This window comes from Ambystoma mexicanum, chromosome 11 (assembly GCF_040938575.1).
Source record: "Ambystoma mexicanum isolate Mex_15411 chromosome 11, UKY_AmexF1_1, whole genome shotgun sequence".
NCBI lineage: Eukaryota > Metazoa > Chordata > Amphibia > Caudata > Ambystomatidae > Ambystoma > Ambystoma mexicanum.
Genome location: NC_090934.1, coordinates 1,340,899,696 through 1,340,921,727, shown reverse-complemented (window position 1 = coordinate 1,340,921,727; position 22,032 = coordinate 1,340,899,696).

Genomic DNA, 22,032 nt, shown 5'->3' with positions numbered 1-22,032 from the left:
CCTTCTCCTCCTCACCTGTACTGAGTTCTTCTGAGGAACTGTCTGTGTCTATGGCTCTCCTTTCTCTCCAGAGGTCCAGTCCTTTCCTGTTGAGTTTGGGACGAGCTCCACTGGAAGCCACCCTGCCTGCTGTCAAACAGCAAGGCAGAAGGGACCCTCAGGGAGTCCGCCCCCAATTCCAGGGAAAAGCGTGGCTGAAAAACCCTGGTGTGCTTGGATGTAGTAGCACTACGAATATCAAGGCTGAAGGCTTTCCGTTGAAGTAGATGAGAGGACTTCAATTCCCAGAAGACACTGCTGGAGTCGAGCTAGCGTACGTAGCGCTGTTTGGATGGAGACCGTAGCCGAGGAATGAGGAAGAGGTCTGCAGAAGGCTGCGGTGGGAAGGAGCATACAATCGTAGATGTATGTACAACAAGTTAGGGAAAAGCACTAGAGCGGAAGAAGGAACAAGGACTACAAAGCGGGAGGAACAGAGGAGTGGAGGAAGCACCATGAGAGATCAAAGGCTAGGAGCTGAGCGGGCAATCACTGAGGACTTGAGAAGAGAAAACAAGCGGGAATTAACAAGGGGAGTCAGAGAGGAGCACTAGCGTACGAACCTGGCGAGGAAAGCAAGGTTGCAACGCATCGATTACCGCGTGTGACGCCTATATATATGCGTCATGACGGTAACGTGCAGTGCGTGGGAGACTAGACCGCTGGTGGAGGAACGGAATCAGCCCTTCCATCGGCTCCATAGCTTCCATGGAGCGCGCGTCATGACAGTATAACCCCTTCGCCAAGGCCGTCCTCCAGGCTTGCCTGGATGGTGTCTGTGGAATATGCGTAGGAGTCTGGTGGCATGTAGATTTTTGGCTGGTTCCCAAGATCTTTCCGTCCAAGGGTATCCTTTCCACAGTACGAGGTATTGTAGGACTCCGTGTTGGTAACGTGAGTCTAAGATGCGTGAAACCTCATACTCTTTGGCGTCATCATCCACACTGGGTATCTTTCTTCTGGAGGTTCTCAAAAAAGGATCAGGTTTATACTCCTTAAGAAGCGAGGTATGGAACACTGGATGTATTCTTCGAAGAGAGTGCGGGAGGTTTAGCCGAAAGGCCACAGGATTGATCCGTTGTTTTATGGAAAACGGTCCAATATATCTCGGAGTGAATTTACCTGGGTGGACTCTCCGGGGAAGGTATTTAGTGGATAACCATACCTTGCTTCCTTTCTTCCAATCAGGATTAGGTCTTCTGTTTTTGTCAGCCCATCTCTTGTAAGTCTGGCGACTGGCTAACAGGGTTTCTTGAGCAGACTTATGAGTTTGTTTCAGAGTGTCCAGTAGTAGGTCTATGGTAGGGACATTAGTGGGTTGAACAGTAGGAAATGGGATGTGTTTGGGTTCGTACCCATATGTACATTTGAAAGGACTCATTCCTATTGCAGTATGTTTGGTGTTGTTATACGAGAATTCTGCAACCGATAAGAGATGATACCAGTTATCCTGAGTCTGGTTGCAGTAACATCTTAGAAACTGTTCAAGTGTAGCGTTGAGGCGTTCGGTCTGTCCGTTTGTTTCTGGGTGAAAGCCAGAAGACAACGCTCTCTGAATCTGCAACTGTTTACACAAGGTTGTCCAAAACTTGGAGGTGAACTGGGTTCCTCTATCAGACACAATTGAGGAAGGTAGACCATGGAGACGGACTATCTCCTTTAAGAACACGTCTGCTGTGGTAGTGGCAGAAGGAGTGCCTTTAAGAGGAATGAAATGAGCCAGCTTACTGAAGGAGTTGACCACTACCATGATAGCAGAACATCCTCCCGATCTGGGTAACTCAACGATAAAATCCATAGATATATGTTGCCAAGGTCCGGCAGGTGGTTCATCTTGTTGTAGCAGCCCCAATGGTTTAGCCGAACTGTGTTTGCTTTGAGCACAGACTGGACAGGAAGAGACGTACTCCACAACATCCTTATTCATCTTTGGCCACCAGAAATGCCTCTTCAGTAGTTCCAGTGTAGCAGTACGGTCCTTGTGACCAGCCATGGGCAGATCATGGCACCACGAAAGAGCTTGGTTCTGGAGATCTTGGGTGGGTAGGTAAAGCAAGTCATCTTTAAACAGGTATTCTCCTTTGTAGGTTAGAGAGGGGTCTCTTGGAAGAGAGGTGGTTTTTTGGGCTTGCAGAACCTGTTGTAAATATTTATTTACTGTTCCTATGAATCTCTTCCCATTGAGCAGCCATTCCTGTTCGGGGTGATTCCCTGATCCTTCTTGATGGCTGCGGGAGAGTGCATCAGCTAAGTGATTGTCTTTACCCGGTAGGTATGTGAGTATGAAATCAAATTGGGAGAAGTAATAAGCCCAACGAGCATGACGAGAGTTCCTGCATTCCATCTGTTGGAGAATACTTAGGTTCCTGTGGTCTGTTCGTACCTGAAACGGGTATTTCGCTCCTTGCAACAAATGGCGCCATTCCTCACAAGCCTGTTTAATTGCTAACAGTTCCTTTTCAATCACCGAATAGTTTCTTTCACTGGAGGTGAGTGTTCTGGAATAATAGGCAATGGGATGTTCGAGTTGATCCTCCTTCCTTTGTAGTAGAGCTGCTCCAATAGCCCCTTGTGAGGCGTCAGCTTCTACGATAAAGGGTTGAGACTGATCAGGCTGCCTGAGGATAGGTGCGGAGGTAAATGCTTGTTTGAGCTGATGAAAAGCGAAATCTGCTTCTGGCGTCCAACGGAACTTCACCCCTTTCTTTAGCAAAGCTGTGATAGGTAGGACTATGTTGGAGAAGCCTGTGATGAATTTTCGATAGAAATTTGTCAGCCCCAAGAACCTCTGGATGTCCTTGACTGAGCTGGGAACAGGCCAATTGTTAATAGATGTAGTCTTGTTAGGGTCCATCTCAATGCGGTTTTCTGACAGAATAAAGCCCAGATATGAAACTGTAGAAACCTCAAAAAGACATTTCTCTGGCTTGACTAATAGGTGGTGGTCTCGAAGTCTCTTGAGCACTTCTCTTACGTGTAGACGATGTTGTTCGAAAGTGTGAGAGTAAACCAAGATGTCATCCAAGTAAACTACAGTGGACTTAAACAGAAGATCACTGAAGACCTTGTCCATAAATCTTTGGAACTGGGCTGGCGCGTTAACCAACCCAAAGGGCATTACCTTGTACTCGAAATGACCTAATGGAGTACGAAAGGCGGTCTTCCATTCGTCCCCTTGTTTGATTCGTAGGAGATGATAAGCCCCTCTGAGGTCTAGTTTGGTAAACCATTTTGCCCCTTGTACTGCTTCCATGATCTCCTTTATCAGAGGCATCGGGTATCGATCTCGAATGGTTTGACTATTTAGGCCCCTGAAGTCAATACAAGGTCTGAGTTCCTTGGTTCCCCTCTTTGGTATAAAGAACAGAGAAGCTCCAGCCGAGGAAGTAGATTCTTGTATCAAGCCATTCTGTAAATTGCTGGCTAGGTAGTCTCTTAATGCTTCCTTCTCCGGGAGCGATAAGGGATACATTCTCCCAAATGGAACCACCGCATTAGGTATAAGGTCGATCTTACAATCCTCGGCTCGATGTGGAGGAAGAGGTCTGGGAAGAGTGTCTGCAAAGATGTCGGTAAATTCTTGATAGGCAACAGGAATGGAGTTAATACTCCTCGCTGGCACTGTGTCACCCTGATGTGAATGTTGCCCTTCCTCCTTCAAACAGGACTGCATACAAAGGTCTGACCTGAACTCTATAATGTTAGTTACCCAGTCGATTCCCGGATTGTGTTTTCTTAACCAGGGTATCCCGAGTATCACTGGAAAGTGGGCAGCCTTAATCAGATCGAATATCACGGTTTCATGGTGAGTCTTCATCTTAACCACTTCTGTGGTTTCTTGTCGGATAAGACCGGAAGACAAGGGGGTACCATCCACTCCTTCTACAGGTATGGGTTGAGGCTTTTCTCTCCTAGGAATGGCGTATCTACTGGCCCATTGGTCGTCCATAAAGTTCCCAGCTGCACCACAGTCAAGCATTGCCAGACACTCAACTGTTTGGGTAGAGGTCCATTCCAGGACGATCTTTAGGACCATAAGTTGGTTTAAGGGGGTTCATGGTATAGGTGGATTTGTAACACAGGGATTAGCAAGAGAAGCCCCTTCCGTGTCCCTGCTCAGGGTCGGGGTCTCTCGTTTCCCGATCTTCGGGGAGGTACTTCCGGACAGTCTCTTAGAAGGTGCTTCTCAGAACCGCAATACATGCACAAGCGCAGGTCTTTTCGTCTCTTTCTTTCTGCTGCGCTGAGGGGACCCCTTGCTGCACCTATTTGCATGGGCTCTTCAGTCTGGGGAAGAGATCTGTCTGGAGCAGCTGGCGTGTAGGAGGATGGTGTAGAAGGCGGATTGGATCTGGTCTTCCTTCTTTCTGCTCGTCTCTCGGAAATTCGAAATTCCATCTGGAGGGTCAGAGCGACCAGTTCTTGGAAGGAGGAGGGTCTTGCTACTCGAGAGAGTTCATCCTTCAAGTCTTCATGTAGCCCTCCCCGAAAGAGAGTCTGCTTAACTGAGTCAGGCCATCCTGTCTCCAAAGCTATCCTCTGGAAGTTCGAGGCATAGGTTTGTACATCAACAAGACCCTGTTTGAGGTCTAGTATGTTTTCATAGGACGCGTACAAAGTCTCGGTCCTTTCAAAGCGTTCTCTGAATTGTAGTACAAAGGCATTGTAATCATTCAGCACAGGATCAGTTTCTGTAACCAACGGGGTGGCCCATGCTAGAGCGTTACCCCCAAGGTTTGAGACGAGGAAGCCAACCTTTGCTTTGTCGAATTCATACATCTTTGGGCGAAAAGTGAAGTATACTCTACAGGCATCGAGGAATTCCTTAATCTTATTGGGGTTCCCTTCATACTTCCCACAAGGTAAGGGCATAGGTGGGAGATCTCCCCGAACTTCTTCTCTCAGAATCATTTGTTGTCTCAGAGCGGCATTGTCAGCCTTAAGGGCGGTGTTTTCTACCCTCGTGGTTTGGAGCTCAGCAGTTATCCCCTGTATGGCATTGACCAGTTCTTGATACTGCTCTAAGCTAGCCATCCTTTGGCGTTGCAAACTGTCATGCGATGAAGTATTAGTTGCTTGACAAATACCCTCCTTGGTTCCCTCCTCCTCCTCCTCACCTGTACTGAGTTCTTCTGAGGAACTGTCTGTGTCTATGGCTCTCCTTTCTCTCCAGAGGTCCAGTCCTTTCCTGTTGAGTTTGGGACGAGCTCCACTGGAAGCCACCCTGCCCGCTGTCAAACAGCAAGGCAGAAGGGACCCTCAGGGAGTCCGCCCCCAATTCCAGAGAAAAGCGTGGCTGAAAAACCCTGGTGTGCTTGGATGTAGTAGCACTACGAATATCAAGGCTGAAGGCTTTCCGTTGAAGTAGATGAGAGGACTTCAATTCCCAGAAGACACTGCTGGAGTCGAGCTAGCGTACGTAGTGCTGTTTGGATGGAGACCGTAGCCGAGGAATGAGGAAGAGGTCTGCAGAAGGCTGCGGTGGGAAGGAGCATACAATCGTAGATGTATGTACAACAAGTTAGGGAAAAGCACTAGAGCGGAAGAAGGAACAAGGACTACAAAGCGGGAGGAACAGAGGAGTGGAGGAAGCACCATGAGAGATCAAAGGCTAGGAGCTGAGCGGGCAATCACTGAGGACTTGAGAAGAGAAAACAAGCGGGAATTAACAAGGGGAGTCAGAGAGGAGCACTAGCGTACGAACCTGGCGAGGAAAGCAAGGTTGCAACGCATCGATTACCGCGTGTGACGCCTATATATATGCGTCATGACAGTAACGTGCAGTGCGTGGGAGACTAGACCGCTGGTGGAGGAACGGAATCAGCCCTTCCATCGGCTCCATAGCTTCCATGGAGCGCGCGTCATGACAGGTATCCCTAAAAGGAGGGCAGGGCCTGATCTTAGAGTGAGTGGTGGGTGGTAGGGTTTTAGCTTGTCTTGCAGGTATGGAGGGCAGGTTTTGTGCACTGCTCAGTGGGTGATGCATAGGGTTTTGAATGTGGCCGTTTGTCCGACTGGGAGCCAGTGGAGAGTTCTGAGAGCTGGGGAGGTGTGGTTTCTTGGGCCCAGTGCTAGTAGCATTTTGGCAGCAGCGTTTTGTGTTCTTTGTAATTTCATGAGGTGGTATGCCCAGACTCCGAGATAGAGGGAGTTAGCGTAGTCCAGCCTTGACATTACAATAGACTAAATGGTGGCAAGTCTGTTAGGAAAGGAGAGGTAGGGAAAAATGCATCTAAGAGTTTTGAGGTGGTAATGACAAGACTTGGAGTCTGAGTTGAGGAGTTTTAGGATTTATTTGGGTGTCATCGGCGTAGTTATAGCACAGGATATTGTGTGGGCGGATTATTCCAGGGGGGGTGGACATATAGAGGTTGAACAGGAGGGCTGATAGGCATGCTCCTTGTGGTACTCCGGTATTGACTGGTCGGGCGACGGAAGGAAAGGTGGAGAGGGCCGTTATTTGTTTCCTGTTGTTGAGGAAGGAGGCTATCAATTTGAGAGAATTTTCACAGATTCCTAGGGAGTGGAGGCGGTGAAGTAGGATTGAGTGGTTAATTGTGTCGAAGGAGGTAGAGAGGTCTTGGAGGATTAGTGCAGCACATCCTGCAGAGTCCACGGTAGTCTTAAATTGTCCCAGATTGAGGCTACAGTGGTTTTGGTTCCGTGTCGAGGTCTGAAGCCTAATTGTGTGGGGTCCAGGAGGTTGTTGGATTCGACAAAGGTGTTTAGTTGGGAGTATGTGGTTTGATCAATGAGTTTTGCAAAGAACCTAGTGTTTGACATGGGGCGGCAGTTTTTTGGGTCGAGGGGGCCGAGGAATGTTTTTTTTAGAAGAGGCTTGACCTGTGCAGTTTTTAAGGCATCGGGGAAGATTCCTGAACTGAGGGAGTCTTTTAGGATGGTTCTTCTGTACTCTCCTGTGCAGGTGGACAAGAATATTTCTTTGAGGACTGAGGCGGGGCGGGATTCAAGGGGGGAGCCCGATGGTTTCCGAGCTGAGAGAAGGTCAAGAAATGTGTTTCTCGAGATTGGTGTGCACGAGTCAAAAGTGGGTGCAGTTGTTGTTGCTTTCGATTGATAGGGCAGACGTATTATGTGGTGGTGAGAGGAGGGCCAGTTTGTTGTTAAGAGAAGTTGTTCAGTCAAGAGCAGTGGTGTAGAAGTGGAGAGAGAGCGAGTCACAGAGTGATTGAGATGGGGTTGATTGGGCTGCGGTACAGGACGGTTTGACGAATTCAGAAATTATTTTTTGGAGTTTCTTGCTGCGGTTTCCACAGTTGCGAATTCGGGAGTTGTAGAGGGCTTTTTTAGCTTTTCGGATTTCAGCTTTGTAGTGGCGATGGTGCAGGGTGAGGGTGGATCTACTCAGGTTGGTTTTACTTTTCCGCCATTTGCGTTCGAGGGATTTATTCAGTTGTTTTGCAATCTTGAGTTCTGGTTTAAACCATCTGGGATAAGGACCACAGCAAGAGGAGGACTGGGAAGTGGGGGTGAGCAGGATCAGTGAGATATTGAGCCAGGAGCCAAAGGAGTCGATGGTTAAGGGTTCATTACATGGGATGGTTGAGGGAGGTCTTTGAAGCAGAGCTTCGGCTAGGTCAGGGAGGATCTTTAGTTTCTTCCAGCATTTGTGATGAAGGGGGGAAGCTGGCTCAAGGAAGGGCATGGAGGCAGGAGAGCGGATTGGTGAAAGAGACAATTAAGTGATCAGACCAGATGAGATGTATCTGGTTGTGGGAGCTAAAGATGGCATCAAGGGTGTGTCCTTTACAGTGAGTTGGGCCGTTCATGTGAAGGGGGAGGTTAAGCGTATCAAGGCAGTTGACCGGTGAGTTGGTTATGGGGTTGGTGGGAATGTCTAGCCAGATATTGAAATCCCCTAGAAGAGTGAGAGACGGGTGCTTTACTTGGATGGTGGCTATAAAGTCAAGGAGGTTGGTTGTGAAATGTCTGTCATAGCCGGGGGGTCTGTAGATGATTGGGAAGCTGTGGCTGTCGAGGAGTGAGACGGAGTGGTGTGATTTGAAAATGACTGCTACTCCACCTCCTCTAGTGGGTCTGTTGAGTGGGATGAGGGAGTAGTCGGAGGGGGCTTCATGGGCAACAGGGGCAAAGTCATCGGAGATCCAGGTTTCTGCGATAAAGACTAGGGGCCTCATTACGAGTTTGGCGGCAGCCATGGAGCAAATAGCTCCATGGCTGCCGCCAAACCGGGCTCCTTTACCGGGTTCCCTGAATGGGGAATTACCGGGCCATTCCGAGTTCAGAGGGCCCGGTAATTCCTCCCTCTGGGAACCCGGACCCGGACCTTCCCCATTCTCATTTGAGCCCCCATAGGGCACAATGGGAATGGGAAAGGGAGATAACAACGGGCCGATTACGACCGTCCTTACCCCGCGAGGGGACCTCGTAATATTGTGGAATGGTGTTAACGGGCCTGCCATCATTAGCGGAGCCTGTTAACCCATTCCACAATTCTCGTAATGAGGCCCTATGTCTGGATTGTCAGAGGCGAGGAGGTCAAAGATGCTGTGTCTCTTTTTTGCTACAGAGCGGGCATTAAAAAGGATGCATCTTACTTCGTAAAGGGGGGCTGTCCTGGAGGTTGTAGGGGTGGTGGTGGGGGGAAATGGGGAAGTGGCTTGGGACAGTGGTGGGGGTGGGTCAGGGGTAGGAGGTAGAGGGAAGGGGTAGGGTGGCAGCAGGATCTGGAAGGTGAATGATGCAGACCAGTCGATGGAGGTTAGGAAGAGTAGGCGGGCGGAGGAGGGGGTTGGCGGGGGGAGGGCAGAGTTGAACAGGTGTGTGCGGGTGGGCAGTTGGGCAGAGGGATTTGGAAGAGGGGATTCAAGGGTGAATCACATGGGGTTAGGGATGCTAGGTGTGTTGGGCGAGAAGTCAAGAGATAGGGGTGAGGGAGGGGGGAGGGTGGTGATGGTGCAGGGTGAGAGATTGAGGGGATGGGTCGAGGTAGGAGGGGTGAGGAGTAGTGGGAGATTGAAGGGCACCAGGCTCGTTTTCTCTTTTCCAATGGTTGCCTACCCATTCACTGCCCATGCCCATGCTAATCCCTATAGCCATTACCATCCACTTCCTTCCCCTCCCTCAAAACAAATCCTCATGTGTTTTTTGAGCTAGGTTTACTAGCACATCAAACGTTGTACTCAAAATGCCTGCCAGTTCATTCAAAACCAGTCTTCTGAGAGTTAATGACTTAATTGAAGCTGTAAATCCACTACTGGTGTGATAACATGTTTTAAACAGGTCTGCTTTCAACCACTCGAGTTATAAGCACTCTGCGTGTCCTTCACTGAAGTCCTGTTAAGAACAAGCATTGGCAAATTCAACAGTTTTGGCTTTATGTATATGTATTAGGCATTTGCGAACACTGCTGTCACATGCCCAGCAAGATGCACCATTATGCACCTGCTACCATGAAGGGCCAGTTAATACCACTGCGGCAGTGCCTAACAAATGCTTTTTCCATATCCACACAAAGTAAAAACCGTTGTCGTTTCCAATGCTTCTCAAACTATGGATTAACACCCACAATGATTTTTTTAAAATAAATAAGTAGTTGCTTCAAGGTCGGAACCTCTTTCTACTCTCCTTGTTTGCACTGACAACTATGTTTTTTTAAATGGCTACTTTAAAAAAATTATTATTCTGTTCATAATCTGATTTCACTCCAGGGGCACCATGAAAATGCTAATAAATGCCAGGTAATCCAAATACCAACAGTTTTTGCAACCCACAGGTTTTAGGGAATATACAGGCTGATTCATGGAATTAATGTGCGCTGAAATTTTCAGCGCAAGCGTGCAAAATCGTGCGAAAGCGTGCGAATCGCAGTGCCAGTGCGAAAATCGCAGCGAAACCCGCGCACAGCAATTCATGGAAGTCCGTGCGCGTGTAAATCCCAGTATGTGCGCCAAAATTCTGCGTGGCGCACGCTGGCTCACACGTCTCCAAACAGAGTGCGCTACATGCACAGCGAAATCGCACATAGCGTGGCGCACACAACAAAAGTAGGAGGAACAGAGGGCGTGACACACGGAATGGGGAACAACGCGTGAAAAGGTGGGCATCACGGGGGAAGTACAGGAGGCAAATGCGCGGAACGCCCACACGCAAGTTCAAAACACGTATTCAAAAAAGACGCGATTATCCGGAAACACATACGCCAGTAGGAAGCAGGCGTACGTGGCCCCGCACAGCATAAAAGTGCACGCAAACAACAAACAAGCTCAGGCGCCAGGATGAACATACCGTTCCTAGCAGCAGTGGTCGTGGGATACCGCAGGAGGAGGAGGAGGAGGAGGATAGTCAGGCCCAGAATTTTCACACCCAGAACCAGCCTTTTTGAGATGCCCGATGACCAGGTGTATGGGAGGCACAGGTTTCCACCTCACATAATACTCGACCTAGTGAGTGAGTGGGAGGATGACCTCACATCACCCACCCTGTGCTCCCAAGCACTCAGCCCCCTGGAGAAGGTCCTCAATGTACTGCACTTCTTGGCCACTGGATCATTTCAGCGGACAAGTGCTATACTGGGGGGGGGTGTCACAGGCAATGCAGTCACGCTGCCTACACCAGATCTTGGCCATCATGACTGCACGCCCATCAGTCCGCAGGCACATATACCTGCCCAGAACACCTGCAGAAAGGCAAGCTGCCGTCCAGGATTTCTATGGGGTGGCACAATTCCCCAAAGTCCTAGGTGCCATTGATTGCACCCATGTGGCTCTACGTCCCCCCAGGGCATCAGAGTACATCTATAGAAACCGCAAGCACTGGCATTCCATCAAAGTCCAGGTAGTATGTGATGCCAAGGCAATCATCGCCTCAGTATATGCCAACTATCCAGGGTCCACCCACGACAGTTTCATTTACAGAATGTCAACCCTAAACCGGGACCTAGAAGCTGGGCGGCATGGTGATACATGGCTGCTCGGTGAGTATAAATGCCACAGCACATGCATGCATGTCAGATACTCATTAATGTCACAACCCCACTAATGATACCCATCACCACCTCCCCAGGGGTCAGTGCTTACCCTCTGAACACCCACATGATGATGCCAATTCGGAACCCCACCACGCCACCCGAGGTAAGATACAACACAGCCCACATTGCAACCTGGGGCATAGTGGAGCACACATTCGGAGTGCTCAAGTCACGCTTTCGCTCCCTTGACCATTCTGGCAGGCAGCTGTTATACGCTCCCCCAGTAGTGTGCAGGATCATAGTGGCAGCATGTGTCCTGCACAACGTTGCAACACGCCGGGGCCTGCCCGTGGACATGGTGGTGCCCCCACATCCCCAACAACATGCATGCCCGCTGTGCATGGGAGGGGAAAGGGCAAGGGGTGAGGCAGCCCGTATGCAGCTGGTGGCTAATTACTTCACCTAAAATCTCACCCCTGTGGAGTTCACACAGCCCTGGCACATACCATCTGACAATCAATGATGATGACGTAAGGGACAGTCAACTGTCACAACCATACCAGCCTGAGATTGGTCACCTGGAAGTGTTACATTGTGTGCATCCCTACCTACACAAACACCACCAATGCTGTGTCATCAAAAGACACACTTCTATGCTGCTAAATTCATTACCCCCTTGAAAAATACAACATGACAACAGTGCCATGTCACCCAACCCCTCCCCAGCATCGCCACCCAACACACCATGGCATGTCATGCTATGTGAGAGCAAACAAAGCAATCCCCAAAACCTGACACAAGTGTCACAAAGTAGTGTCCCTAATTGAAACTGGCCACACACAATATGCAACCAGTAATGTAGAACTAACAACACACATGACCAAATACTTACCAACAATACAATGCAGCTACACAACCTCAAACATAGCAAAAACATGACAGTACTAAGTTAAAGTAGTGGTAGTCTTACAACCTGATTATGCCAGCACATCGACCCCTTTCAACTGTACAGTGTTGCTGCCACGCAAATGTGTAAGTGCACTGCTTACAACATGAACTCCATCTCCAAAGTAGACGGCCTTGTGAAGACATGAAGAATGAACCTGCAAATTAGGAGGAAGACATGGATGGACAAGCACATATCAATACACCATGCAGTGTACAATACAACAACAATATTCACTAAGAATGTATACACAGTATTGACTACAGACCGCCCACACAGCTCATGCGAGTCTAACGTCACTGAATAAGTCCATGTCACTTGGGCACACCCTTTGCAAGCCCATGGAAACGGGAAGCAGGAGGGTTGTGTGTCTCACGAACCCAAGCATTTAACCCAAACTCATGACAAGCCTGCATGTGCCCAGCCGGAATACAGTGGATGCTGTAATCAAAAATCAAAAATGGCTATTTGGGGGCTGCGGGCGTGGGGGGGAGGCCACCCAGGAAGTTCGAGGACAGGGTGCGCACCAACAGCCACCTGTGTGGATGTCGGGAAAAAAAAACACCTCCATGGGCTCATGGCCTGCACGGCTATGCCAATGTGGGAGAACTGCTGCTGTCGCTCTCATCACCCTCTGCTGCTGCATCAGGAGGTGGTGGTGCTATGGGAGGCAGCCCACGCAAAGCCCTGGTATGGTCCTCCATGGCAGCAAGCATGCGGGTGTGGAAGGTCTCGTTCTGGAGGATTATAGTGTGGAGATCCCCATGCAGCACCTGACGTGATGCCCGGATCTCCTCCCGAGTTGTCTGCATCTCAGCTGAGAGCAAACTTGTGAGCCGATCCAGCTGCTGTTCTGTCCTCAAGTTAGTGGAAGCCTCAAGGTCAACAAGTGTCTCCCTGAGGTGATGGAGTTCTACCCTCAGGGCTTCCCTGTGGTCCTGGGACTCTATTGACATTGATTGGCATAGAGTCTCCAGTGCCGCCCGTCTGTCCCTGTTGGACGCCAACATGTCCTCCCTGTGTGATTGGTAAATGGAGTCTGTTGCCTGCTGTAGTTGCTCCATCTGCCTTTCAGGGGGGACAATGGAAGTAGCCACCCTCTCCATTGCTTGAGCCATCATCTCAACTGATGCTGCCTGTTGGCTTGCCATACCGTACATGGATTGTACCCATACGGTATTGCCTGGTGGCGTACAGCCACCGCATCGGCAGGCACCACACCTGTTAGGGGCAAGGCAATCTGCGCCTTGCTGTGCCGGCACTGCCTGAGGCTGCAGGACTGCATTCCCCCTCTGATCTGCTGGCCCAGGAGCAGGATCAGATTTTGTGGAGTGTGACCCTGCATCTGCAACCGCTAAAGGTGGACTTACCAACACTGACATCCCCATAGAGGGTTCTACCCCTGGTGCAGGTGGGTTGGACAGAACAGAATCCCTGCCAGAAACACTTACCTGCGACAGCACATAGGTCTCGTCATCCGAATCAGCACCTGAATAGAGGTCTGGAGAGGTGCACCCAGAGACACCCCTGGACAGAATGGTCTGCAGCAAGATTGGGTTCTCACCCACCACCACACCACGTCCCCCACTGGTGCCCAGTCGTGCCTTAGATTGCTCCTGGACCTGCACCATCTCTTCAACCTCAACAGCATCAAGTGTGTCATCCCCTGCAAAAACATGAAAGACAGAAAATGGAAACAGGCATTAGCACCATAGCACACAAATAGGCCTGACAAACTACAGAACCAGTACATGATTTACACATGTCCCACATGACTATAGACCTCCCATGCATGCATTGTCACTGAGTTGGAAAGGGAGGCAAAAGGCAGACACTGATGACACCAAGATGGAAGAGCAACACATTTGCTGCATGCTGGGTAGCACTGCCATCACACATTGGCCTGTGTGTGGCATGTCCAATACACATGCATGACAGATGCCATCACACAGATGGCATGTACCATAGCCAGGGTACATTCCACAAGTACATCCATATGTCAGTGAATGCGTACTGTCAGCCATCCATGTGAGATGGACATGATGAGATGAAAAATGCTACATAGTGTGACAAAATACGCATGTGCCCCACACTGCAACACATCCAGTGTACAAAAATACAGTGATTGCAGGCCGATGTACACATCAATGGTTGTGCACTTCAACATGACAGGAAACAACTATCATGTTCCACATTCAAACAGGCCCCAAACATTTATGTGATCAGGCCAATACTCAATCAGCCTGAATGGTCAAATCATTCACCTAACAAGGTAACACATGTGAGCCAATGAGGGGTTCATCAATGACAGAAGCATGTCACAAATGTGACAATAGGGCTGAGGAATGCGTAGCAAAAGTGGGAGAATTGAAACAATCAGCCTGAACGAACACTGAAAAATACAAACAATGTTGTTGCAAGATGCCACTTCAAGGGCAACTGCCGTAATGTTGCGCTAAATTACTACTGTGGGCAGAAGGGATACTGTCACACCCAAATCCAAGGCCGCTGAATGTTTTGGATGAAGCACATGGGTGACCCATACCACCCAGGCACACACATCCTCACCTGGCACTCAATCAGAACCCGTCACCCAAACAACATACACATGCATTACACACACATGCATGGGCACCCACCGGACAATGCATCATAATCAGGTAGTTCTCCCACACCTTGGATCTGTTCCTCTGTGACGAAGGCCCCAGCAACAGACTCATGTTCAGTGAGTTTGTTGTCCTCTTGTGGAGACCCACCGCCAGTCACCAGAGTAGCGGCATGATTTGAGGCCAGCTTGTTCTTTGCTCTGCGTTTCAGGTCATTCCACCGCTTGTAGCAATCATCAGCCCTGCGCCTCACAAATCCAAGGCCACTTATGTGGTCCGGAGTGTTTAGCCGTGTCTGGGGTCTCAGCCTGTCATGCCAGAGCACCCTTCTTCCTCTTCTTTAAAGGTGGAGCGGAGCCAGAGCGGCTTACGCCGCTCTGGTCAGTAGGGGCAGAATCACCGGTGGACTGGGTAGTAGGAGTGTGGAAATGCACAATGACCATAGGTCTTGATGCAGACATTGGTTGCAGGGTAATGTTGGCAGGGCGAACGTCAGTTTGATGGACCAGGACTGACACTGTCCTGGCTGGGAGAGTCAGAGCTGGGGCAGATGGAGCTGCAGCTGCCCCTTCAGCCTCCCCACCCTGCATACTTGGGGCAGCAGATGACATAGCTGCCCCAGATCCACGTGGCTAGGTGACAACAACTTGCACCGCCACCCGTAGCCTACACTTGATGACCTGGAAGTCAGCCTGGGTGTCATCCTGTGCCAGGTCAGATGCCACAATGGGCTGGTACAACAGGGGCTGAGCTGGGATGGTGTCAGCCATGTTTCCCTCAACCATGGGGGGAGCATGGGTGTCCCTGATTGTCCCTCCACACATGGGGGTATAGGGGCACCCTGCAAATCCCGGCCACGTCCCCTACCATGCCCACCACGCCCACCTTTTGAAGGTCGGCCACCTTTGCCTCCCTTACCGCTTGGTCGCCTCCCAACCATGGCACTGATGTTGTTGTGCGTCTGGAAGTTGCAGTAAACTATTGTCCTGGGCAATTGGGGGTCAAAGGGGTAGGATACTAGATGGAATGTGTACCCTAGTGCTCTAACAAGGCTGTCTGTGACCCCTGGGGGAAGATGACGGGTCACGCAACGCACAGGCAGGCCAAAATCAAAAATAAACGTGCACACAACCCCTCGTAGACCACATGCATGAAAAAATGAACCTGCACTACGCTGTGGCACCCAGAAACACAAAAATAAGCGTACACGTAATACACGCAGACTACAATGACCTCTGAAGGGGTATGCGACACACAGGGCAAGCAAAGTTGTTAAATACGTGCGGAACTCACCGTCTGCCTGGAAAAAGAAACGCTGTGAAGTAATCGCGTGTGATCCGACAAGAAGTACAGATTTCACCCATTCGCTCTCCACGAAAAGCACGTACAAGGAAATGGCTTCCGACGTCAGATACGCGTGTACGTGGGCCCTTTCCTCCAATTACACGCGATGACACTCGGACGTGCAGTTTTCCACGTGTGCTCTGTCATCACGTGCTATGAGGGAAACGCCCGCGGGCGTAATGTAACTTACGAGCTTACGCACTAAGGGCCTTTGGTCCAATGAAATTGCATACGTGTGCTGAAGCGCTTACGCGCTAAGGACCTTTCCTCGAATTACACGCTGACGTGCAATTTTTTCACGTGCCAAATCACTCCGTATCAAGCTGGCCACCCGAAAACACATGGAAGACCACGCTCCTGCCCAGAAGGCCGAATTACTGCCACCCAGAGTCCCGAGCACGCTCCCACCTGCCATCTGCTGCTGCCTGACTGCCTGCTGCCCACGTTCCCTGCCATTTGCTGCCTGCTCGTCAGCCAGGGGTGTAGTTGCTGGAACCGAAGACTCCCGACTGGGATTCCATCCTCCACAGCCCAGCCCCAGGACCTAATTGCCCACCCACTCCTGCCTCTGGGTTGCCATTTCCAACACAACACCATCTGGCAGCACTGGCAACCCCCAGCCAGAGAGGCAGAGGGCCACCAGCTTCACTACCCCTGAAGTTGGTGTCCTGGTGGAGCAAGTCCTGGGGCAGTATGATGCCCTCTTTGGAAGTTCGCGCGCCGACAATGAAGGACGGACCAGGATCTGGATGTACATCGTGACTGCCATCAACGTGGAGGGGGTGGCAGTCCGCGACTTACATCATGTCAAGAAGCGCTGGGAGGACTTCAGGTCCAGGAGTCCAGGACCCTCAACAAGGCCCGGCACCTCCCTAATGCAGCGGATGCCAAGGGGCGCCGGGGCCAGCTGTCGAACCATCAAATGAGGGTCCTGGAACGCATATGCCCAGCGCTCTACGTCCAGATCCTTGAGAGGCAGACACGTCTGGAGTCGAGCGGTAAGTGTACATGCATGTTGATAGTACGCTGTGCGTGTCGTGGTGTACCAGTAGTGTGCAGGTTGCACATGTGTTTAAGTAGGGCCATGTAGGGATGTGTATGAACATGGACGTAAGGCTGCCACATGTGAGTCCTCTCAGTTGTGAGACACATTGATGGTGTATGTGTTGGTAAGCATGCTGGGCAAATGCAGGTGTGGGAGCACACATGTTTGAATTTCTGTGTTTGTACATTGGCATGGTTGTGGCATGGATGGTGGTTCATAATGCATGTATCTGCACTGTGTACATGTGCATGTATGTGTATCTGACAAGTGTGCAACTGTGATGCAACATGGATGCACGTGACACTGATCTGTAGAAGGATGAATGGCAGATGTGACATGTATGTCGATCTCATCACTGCAACAGTTGGTGGAGATGTAGACATGCATGTAAGTGTGGTGGCGTGTGTGCATGTCTAGTGCACTCCTTGTGTTTCATGTGATGTCAGGCTCACCTTTGGCTGTTCATGCTGTTGTATCTGTATGGATGGGCTGCCTGGTGCAATATTGCTGTTGAAATGTTCATGTGTGTGAGTTAAAATGACGTGTTTCGTGGAGTGTGATACCGTGTCTGTAGTTAAACAATGCCACTCATGTGCAACTGTCATGTGTGTATCAGTCCATTGTACAGTGCCCTGATGCCTGTGTTTTATCTCTCCCTGTATGCAGCGTCAACTGAAGAAGAGGGCAGAGAGGGTGCTGTGGAGCACAGCGGCAGGGCTCATCCCGCCAGCCGGAGACACAAGGCCTGGCTCCCCTCCCAGGTTGTCATCTTGTCGGGGAGTGAGGAGTCTGGTGCCGCGTCCCAGGCCGCAGCTGCCGGGGGGAGGTCCAAGAGGCGGAGGTCAGAGTTAGACTCCTCGGCAGCAGAAGGGGCAGCTGAGACCCCACAGGGTCCGACGGAGGAAGATGGCACGGAGTCATCCAGGTTGGTGAGGGGTTTGGTGGAGGAGGAGGCCGTGCAAGGGACAGACATGGGGTCTGGAGGTGGGGATTCCACTGGTGCTAGTGGTGCAGTGCAGGGGCAGGGACAGGAGGCAGCACAGGCCACCACGGAGGTTCCTGTGTGTAATCCTGTCCACGATCCTGTGACTGCATCATCCCGGATCCAGCAAGGATGCTTACGTCCAGACCCGTTTTCAGGGAGGGGATCCACTTACAACAACTGGCCTTCCTCTTCCTGCGGACGTGGCGATCCGGGACTGGGTTGAGCCTGTCCTGGGTGGGGTGGCATTGCGTCAACGGGCCATGCGAGGTGACCTGCAGTCTTTTCATGAGGAGACTGCACGTCATCTCGAATGGCTCGTTGACCGCGTTGACCTACTGGGACAGCTCACCAGGGCCGGATTCCTTCATTTGCTGGACCTTGTTCCGACCCCCTCCTCAACTGAACCCCCTATGCGCCAGTCGTACTCCATGCCATCTTCCCACCCATGTATCACCTGGGTACCCTGTGGAGCTGCCTCTGACCCTGCAGCCAGGATGGTGGAGGACACATCCCTGCCACAGTTGGGAGTCGGACGTCCAGCAGGGGTGGCCTCATCAACAACTGCACCCCAGCCGGAGGAGGATGTGCAGGCAGCAAGAGCCAGGGCACAGGCAGAGGCACAGCAGCAGCAGCAACAAGGTGGGAGCCCTGATGGCTCAGGGCCTTCGTCATCAGAGGGGCAGGCATCGGCCAGAGGGCAGGAGGACCCAGGACTGGAAGTGTCTTCCATGTGGCAGCGGTTAGGCCATGCTATAGATGCGGAGCGGCAGCGGGCAGAAGAGGCTCGGCTCACGATGGTCAGGGCAGAGAACTCCATGCGGAGGACCCTGAGGCGGGCCGAGTGCCTCGAGGCAATTCGCAGGGCGTTGGAGGAGAACATGTCGTCATCCCTGCGAACCCTCAGGGCCATGGAAGAGGACCGCCTCCAGGACATTGAGCAGGAGTTCGATGATGCCCTGGCCCGGGACATCCACAAGTGAGCCTCCGGACTAGCCCGTTGCCATTGTAAATAGTTTTTAGAGTTAGGTTTCCTTTTCGTTTTCCTTTTATTTGTGGTCAATGGACAATGCCACACACATTTGTATATAGTTATATTTTTAGGTAGTTTCTTAGGAAGGTTTCATTTGTTTAGTTGGGCTCATGGACCCTTTACATAGTTGGACAATGGATTGATTTATTTTTGGGATTTTTGCACATGGATTAATGGATTTTTATTTTTGACAATGGATTGTATATAGTTACATCATGGATTCATTTGGATTTTTTTTTCATTATGGACATCGAGTAATGTTTTTTTTTTTTCAGGACAATGTATTGTAAATAGTTGGACTATGGATTGATTTCGCATTTTTATTTATCATTATGAACATGAAACAATGGATATCTTTTTTTTACCTTTTTTTGAATTTGCGTTGGTGGAGGGAGAGTTTGGACTGTTTTTCTTTCAATTTTTTTTGCATTGCTTATCATTTCCATTCTTTCATCTTTTTCACATGTTTTTCATTTCATGTTTGATATTTTGGTATGCTTTCATTTCATTTATTTATTTATGTACGTAATACATTTTCATATTTTAGTTCCATGTGTGGGATTTGCTCATTGGGTTGATGCATGTGAAATTGTGGGTTTACACAGGTAATGCCAACCAGTGCATGTGTGTGATGGACATGTGTTGATGTACATAGTTGAGTTTTGGTTTGTGTCTTGAGATAGGCATGTCAGTGTGGGGTGGATTGGAAAATCATTGCATCTCAAGAATGGGGTGGCGTGATGTGGTATTTTTTGGTGTAGAAGTGGGCCATGACTGTTTTTCTTTCAATTTTTTTTGCATTGCTTATCATTTCCATTCTTTCATCTTTTTCACATGTTTTTCATTTCATGTTTGATATTTTGGTATGCTTTCATTTCATTTATTTATTTATGTACGTAATACATTTTCATATTTTAGTTCCATGTGTGGGATTTGCTCATTGGGTTGATGCATGTGAAATTGTGGGTTTACACAGGTAATGCCAACCAGTGCATGTGTGTGATGGACATGTGTTGATGTACATAGTTGAGTTTTGGTTTGTGTCTTGAGATAGGCATGTCAGTGTGGGGTGGATTGGAAAATCATTGCATCTCAAGAATGGGGTGGCGTGATGTGGTATTTTTTGGTGTAGAAGTGGGCCATGACTGTGCATCTTTATTTCGTGTAGGGGGGACATGAGTGGGACATGAAAGGGGGCCTGCTGGCAGGAGCCCTACACTGCTGGGTCATGGGGGTACAGGGGGACATGAGTGGGACATGAGTGGGGGCCTGCTGTCAGGTGCCCTGCACTGCTGGGGGGTGGGGTGCAGGGGGACATGAGCGGGAAATGAGTGGGGGCCTGCTGGCAGGTGCCCTGCACTGCTGGGGGATGGGGGTGCAGGGGGACATGAGTGGGGGCCTGCTGGCAGGTGCCCTGCACTGCTGGGGGGTGGGGGTGCAGAGAGACATGAGTGGGGGCCTGCTGGCAGGTACCCTGCACTGCTGGGGGGTGGGGGTGCAAGGGGACATGAGTGGGGGCCTGCTGGCAGGTGCCCTGCACTGCTGGGGGTGGGGGTTCAGGGTGACATGAGTGGGGGCCTGCTGGCAGGTGCCCTGCACTGCTGGTGGGTGAGGGTGCAAGGGGACATGAGTGGGGGCCTGCTGGCAGGTGCCCTGCACTGCTGGGGGGTGGGGGTGCATGGGGACATGAGTGGGGGCCTGCTGGCAGGCGTCCTGCACTGCTGGCGGGTGTGGGTGCACAGGGACATGCGTTGGTGATCAGTAGTGCAAGCTGACATGTGGCTTGGCTGGGGGGCATGCCCATAGTGGTTGGGCTACCTGAGGGACATGACCAGGGGTGCAGTATAGTCCCCTGTGGTGTGGGCTGCCTGCAGGGGCCGTGGAGGTGTAGAGGGAACACCTGGGAGGACCCACACTGCCAATTCACGTGTAGGACTCCCCGCGCACCCCTGAAATACACGTACCCTGCTGAAATCACGTGTGAGACTTCCCGCAAACCCCACTAATACACATACCCCACTCGCACAGGCCCTTTCGTGTGTGAAACTTCCCGCGCACCCCAAAATACACGTACCCTGCTGAAATCGCGTGTGAGACTTCCCGCAAACCCCACTAATACACGTACCCCACTCGCACAGGCCCTTTCGCGTGTGAAACTTCCTGCGCACCCCCGAAATACACATACCCTGCTGAAATTGCGTGTGAGACTTCCCGCGAACCCCAGTTATACACGTACCCCACTCGCACAGGCCGTTTCGCGTGTGAAACTTCCCGCGAACCCCAGTAATACACGTACCCCGCTTGCACAGGGCCTATCGCGTGTGAAACTTCCCGCGCACCCCAGTAATACACGTACCCTACTCGCACAGGGCCTATCGTGTGTGAAACTTTCCGCGAACCCCAGTTATAGACGTACCCCACTCGCACAGGCCCTTTCGTGTGTGAAACTTCCCGCGCACCCCCGAAATACACGTACCCGGATCAAATATCTTGTGAGACTTCCCGCGAACGCTCGTAATACACGTACCCTGCTCCAATCGCGTGTGAAACTTCCCGCGAACCCCAGTTATACATGTACCTCACTCGCACAGGCCCTTTTACGTGTGAAACTTCCCGCAAACCCCCGTAATACACGTACCCTGCTCCAATCGTGTGTGAAACTTCACGCAAACCCCAGTAATACACGTACCCCACTCGCACAGGCCCTTTCACGTGTGAAACTTCCCGCGCACTCCCGAAATACACGTACCCTGCTGAAATCGCATGTGAGACTTCCCGCGAACCCCAGTTATACACATACCCCACTCGCACAGGCCCTTTCACGTGTGAAACTTCCCGCGAACCCCAGTAATACACATACCCGGCTTGCACAGGGCCTATCGCGTGTGAAACTTCCTGCGCACCCCAGTAATACACGTACCCGGATCCAATCGCGTGTGAGACTTCACGCGAACCCCAGTTATACATGTACCCTGCTCGCACATGGCCTATCACGTGTGAAACTTCAAGCGAACCCCAGTAATACACGTTCCCCGCTCGCACCGCCCCTTTCGCGTGTGAAACTTCCCACGCACCCCCGAAATACA